A 6156-nucleotide genomic window follows, 5' to 3' on the forward strand; every position below is an offset into this window, starting at 1 on the left:
CCCAGTTATGTACACACCACATTTACATAGAGAAGGATGCAAGACCCGTTCGCCAACCACAAAGGAGACTTAACCCTCATCTAAAAGACATTGTAAAAGCTAAACTTCAAAAAAATTTAGATGTGAACTTCATCTACCCTATCTCCGATAGTAAATGGGTCTCTCCACTTGTTGTGGTGCCAAAGAAGAATGGAAAGTGGAGGATTTGTGTGGATTATAGAGAGCTAAATAAAGCAACACAAAAAGACCACTTTCCCATTCCATTCATTCACCAAGTATTAGACACTTTGGCAAGAAAGAAATTCTTTTCTTTCTTAGACGGCTTCAGTGGATACAATCAGATTCAGATTGCCCCTGAAGACCAAGACAAAACCACTTTTACTTGTCCTTGGGGAACATTTGCCTACAGAGTTTTACCTTTTGGCCTATGCAATGCCCCTGCCACATTTCAAAGGGCTATCCTCAGCATCTTTTCAGATTTAATAAATGAAGGGCTCGAAAATGATTTACAGAGTTTTACCTTTTGGCCTATGCAATGCTGGATGATTTCGACCCAGCATTGGACACACTAGAAAAAGTGTTGTAGCGATGCATTGCCACCAGGCTCTGTCTGAGCCATGAAAAATGCTATATGATGATGACTGAAGGACTTATTCTAGGCCATTATATTTCAGCAGTTGGAATACAGGTAGATCCGGCCAAAATTCAAATAATTTTGTTAATACCTACTCCTACCACTCAAACAGAGGTACACAGTTTTCTTGGATTCTCTGGTTATTATAGAAGATTTATAGAACATTTTTCTCATATTGCTACACCTTTATATGCACTGACAGGGAATGTTGACTTTGTTTGGATAGAAAAATGCGACCGTGCTTTCGAGAATCTAAAAAAACTAGTATCAACAGCCCCAATACTCCGAGGACCAAATTGGGACTTGCCATTTCAAATTTCATCAGATGCTTCAGACACAGCTATTGGAGCAGTCCTTGGGCAGGAAGAAGATAAAAAACCATATGCAATTTATTATATTAGCAAAAAAATTTCGCCTGCTGAATTGAACTATACTGTGACTGAAAAGGAATTTTTAGCTGTAATACATGCCATCAACAAATTTAGGCATTATATCATTGGATATCCTGTCATTTTATATACAGATCACTCTGCCATAAAATATTTAGCAAATAAACCAATCAAAAATGGTAGAGTAACCAGATGGCTGATTTTATTGCAAGAATTCGATATCACAATAAAGGACCGATCGGGAAAAGAAAATCCTGTAGCTGATTTTCTCTCGCGAATGCCAAAACCAGTGGATGCAACAGCGGTCGAGGATCAATTCCCATATGAACATTTGTTCGCTATTACTGTTAAAACACCTTGGTATGCTGATGTTGCAAATTATTTAGCAGTAGGAAAATTACCAAAACATCTGACCCCTAATGAACAAAAGAAGATTGTTCAGCGTAGTACTCGATTTTCTTGGATTGGGGGCTACCTGTTTCATACAGGGGTAGATATGCACATCAGAAGATGCATCTGTGAAGACGAAATTTTTGAAATTTTGAAAGCTTGTCATGATGGACCGTGTGGCGGACATTTCGCCGATCGAAGAACTGGACACAAGGTGCTACAAACAGGGTATTATTGGCCCACGATCTTCAAAGATGCAAAGAAGTTCATTCAAGCTTGTGACAGCTGCCAAAGAGCAGGACGCCCTGGAAAGGCTGATGAAATGCCCCTGAACCCATAGCTAGTTATTAAACCATTTGAACGATGGGCGCTTGATTTTGTTGGTCCAATCAACCCATCGTCAAATCAGAAAACATACATTTTGGTAGCAACAGAATATGTCACCAAATGGGTTGAAGCAGAGGCATTACCGAGAGCTACAGAGGATTCTGTCATTCAATTCCTGTTCCACATATTTGTGCAATATGGCCTCCCAAGAGATATAATTACAGATGGTGGACCACAATTTGCTGGTAACAAGATTGCTGCAACACTAAAAAACTATCATATCCATCATAAAGTTACTACTCCATACCACCCACTGGCAAATGGTCAAGTAGAAAGCACAAACAAAATAATACAAGCAATACTGAAAAAAACCATTGCGTCACACAAACGCGATTGGGCTGCAATACTACCAAAAGCACTGTGGGAATACAGAACAACATGGAGAAGTACTACTGGTTATTCACCATATCAGCTAGTCTTTGGAAAGGAACCCATCTTTCCGATAGAATTTGAAATATAGACATTACGAACAACACAAGAGGTTGGTCTAGATTTAGACGAGGCTCAGACTAATAGATTATAGCAGATCAATGAGCTAGATGAAATCAGGCTCTCTGCCCTTCAACATACTACGTTAATACAACAACAACGAGCCAAATGGCACGACACCCTCATTAAAAAGAAAGTCTTCCGCGAAGGAGATTGGGTGCTCCTATATGACTCTAGGTTCTAGGATTTCCTCGGGAAACTTCAGACTCGCTGGCTAGGACCATACGAAATCCAGAAGGTACATGATAATGGCACCATTACTCTAACCACCATTGATGGATCTGGACATACCTTTAAGGTAAACGGCCACCGAGTTCGATTATACTGCAAACCACTTACTCAGGAATCCTTCTGCCAACAACTCCGTGAAGAATCTGACATGCAGATTCTGGTTGAGGAAGAAAAATCTTCCTTACCTTTGGTTAAGTAATTTGACTACTCTTACACATTGTACATAATTCTTTTGTTTTGTATATATTTTCTTGCAGTTGTATAACATTTGCACTTTGTTGTTCCTTCCGAAAGGAACAACATTTTCACCATTTTGCTATTTATTTTTCAAGGAATGGCACTTCTGCACTTTGCTGTTCCTTCCGAAAGGAACAACATTTTCACCATTTTGTTGTTCCTTTTTCAAGGACTGGCACTTCTGCACTTTGCTGTTCCTTTCGCAAGGAACAACATTTTCACCATTCTGCTGTTCCTTTTCCCAAAGGAACAACATTTTCGTTTTCTGCTGTTCCTTTTAAAAGGAATAGCGTTTCTGTCATTTTTCTTTTCCTCTTCGGAAGGAACAACACTTGCATTTTTTTTGTTGTTCCTTTTTCTGAAGGAATAGCATTTTCGTCTCTGCTATTCCTTTTTCCGAAGGAATGACACATTTTTGTTTCTGTTGTTCCTTTTTCTGAAGGAACAACATTTTCATTTTTGCTGTTCCTTTTTCCAAAGGAACGACACATTCTTGTTTCTGTTGTTCCTTTTTCCAAAGGAACAACATTTTCATCTCTGCTGTTCCTTTTCCCGAAGGAACGACACATTTTTGTTCTGCTGTTCCTTTTTCTGAAGGAACAACATTCTTATTTTCTGTTGTTCCTTTTCCCGAAAGAACAACATTTTTGTTCTGAACAACGTGTTTTGTTTTTTGTTGTTCCTTTTTGTGGAGGAACAACACTTGCAATTTCCGCTGTTCCTTTTTCGAAAAACACAGAATTTTTGCATTATTTCGCTTGCGCTTGTTTTCTTTGCTGATATTCTTCTTAGTGCACAACAGTTAAGAGTTTTTCTTCCTTTTTGCTTGTGATTTTGTACATAGGACTTGTTTTATCTTTTTCTTTTTGTGTGTGTGTGTGTGTGTTCTATCATTCAGATCACGTCTGAAACACAGCTATACACTTATGCAATGAATATGAGAACTAAAAGATGCTGAAATCACCAAATTACATAAAAAGTCACTATCTTTACAAGAATTTGCTCTGAATTGATAAGAGAAAAGAGGAAAGGACACAACTATTGATTATCTTGCTGTCACTATTCTACTAATACCGATATGGTTGGTTATCTTTATCATGATGGTTCCTTCTAAAATCTCATAATCCTCTTTGATCACTATTAAGAATAAGAATGAAGGGCATATTTTTCTATTGAGATGTTAAGACTTCTTCCACCATCCCTACTCTTAAGAAGTGCTGAACCACCCTTTGTGTATAAATAGAGAAAGTCCTATATAAAAAGAAAAAGTAATGAAAAGAAAAATGTTTATATAGTTTGCTAACATGGTTTGTCAATGAAGGATAAGGGGTCTCATTGGGAGCCAGCCTACCATGATCATAAGGAAGAAAGTGAAGTGGCATTCCCACTATGGCCACCAAACCAGGGATATGATCCAAGAGGCACATTAGCAAAATAAAAAAAGTCCTTGGAACAAGAGGTCTCATCATGAGCCGGCCTGCCCACCTTTCACTCCTTCCTAGTGAATGGCATTATGATTTATCTGGTTACCAAGCCAGCATAATGGCCTCCATTCTGACATTCCACAACACTTTCCTAAGCATACACAAAGGATCATGGTTCCATGGGTGAAATAAAAAACTCTGTCAAGGTTATGGACACCTGGAGGCAATAGAGCTATGTTGATGGTATTGAGGTCACATTATTTATGCACCAATAGCACTTATGAATCACCTCTTCTACCTTTGTAATGGGTCAAAAAAGATTATGAACATAATTCTTTCGAACCGCTAATACATGAAATCTATTATAATCAATAATGACAGAAAAAGTTGATCGTGACTGCACTGAACTTTTTGCACACGTCAGCTGTCCTATCCTCCAAATCTCATATCATATCATGTTATTCTCTTATTTATTAAGTGATTCTATGATATACCTCAATTTTGGTAATCCCCTTGTTCTTGTAAACATGGCATCTCGGTATACGCTGTTCCTTTCCAACTCTATATTATGTCAGTCTAGCACGCTGCTCCCTCATTTGACGGCCGAGGACGGCCTATCACATTGCAGGGGGGAGCAGGTGACCTCATAATTCACTAGCATACGTGTCAGTTTTTCATTTGGAGAACTTTTACTTGGGAATAGCAAGGCCTAACGGTATATCGTTTTCCAACTTGCATGGCTTGCTGTTTCAAAATTATTTCTGTGTTATGCTCTGCAACAATTAGCAATAATTTGAACTCTAAACGAGCTTGTTGTTCCATCATTTTCTCTATGGTTGCTAACAGCTTGAATAGCCTGCTGTTCCATTGCAGTCTCTGTGTTTTTACAGTTTGCTAAGCATGGGAGGAAGATCAATTCGTAGAGAACCACAAGTGTTGACAATCTCTGATGCCGCACGGGAAATTCTAACAAGGGCAGGATGGATAACTTATCTCGATCATCTGCAACAATCCAACGAGACCGTGGCAATTGAATTTTTGCAGAACCTACAAGAATATCACTCCACGGTAAGGGGGAGACAGATAGTAGTCATCGACGACATAATTGTAGAAGTTTCGGGACTACCAACCACTGGATCTATGTGGGCTCTGAAGAAAGTAAGGCTGCGAGACGCCATCAAAATCTTCCAAGATAAAGGTCAGAAATTGACTCGAAGTGGAAAAGGAGTTCTACCAGCAGCCTTGGGAGAACTGTGGGCAGAATTGGTAAGAGTCATCCAGAGCTACATCACCTGTGAAGGCAGGAAAGACGTGGTAAGACCACGACACCTTAAACTTTTAGTCATATTAAAACAGAAATGCTCTGTGAATTTGCCTACATTTTTAAATTCTCTACTACATGATGTTGCCCGAAGCATGAAAAAATCACGACACGTAGAATCGGTAGTAAGTCACCATGGGTTGATACGACTAATAGTTAGCCACAGTCTTGCTCAGCAACAGAGCAGCTGGGAAGAACTAATTTTTACAATAGACGGGGGACTGGCTTTACCAGCCCCCAAATGAAAGCATACTGTAAGCACATCAAATAGACCTTTGAAATGGAGGAAATCCATCAGATTGGCATGGATCAGAGGGAGGCTGGAAAATTCCCAAGGGAACACCAGTCAACCGGTGGAAATAGTTGATTCAGGGGATGAGCAACCCCCGCAATTGGAAGGAGAAGAGAACGAAAGAGAATTGAATGATGAGGGAGAAACAGAGGAAGAGACCAAACAATCTGGTCAGGCTGAAGAAGAAACAGAGCAATGTGAGGAAAGCCCGTTGCAAAATCCGTTGCGAGAGGATGAATTGGCCCAGATTTTGGCCAACATGGGAGAATATACTCAACCTCTCAGCCCACTAAATATCCACATGGATGAAGAGCTACAAGAGCACTCTATTCGTGATAAGAGTGCATCCGAAGAGTTATGCA

The sequence above is a fragment of the Pinus tabuliformis genome, chromosome 8, assembly GCF_031772625.1.
Source record: "Pinus tabuliformis cultivar Carrire ecotype Pingquan chromosome 8, CPIR1, whole genome shotgun sequence".
Classification (NCBI taxonomy): domain Eukaryota; kingdom Viridiplantae; phylum Streptophyta; class Pinopsida; order Pinales; family Pinaceae; genus Pinus; species Pinus tabuliformis.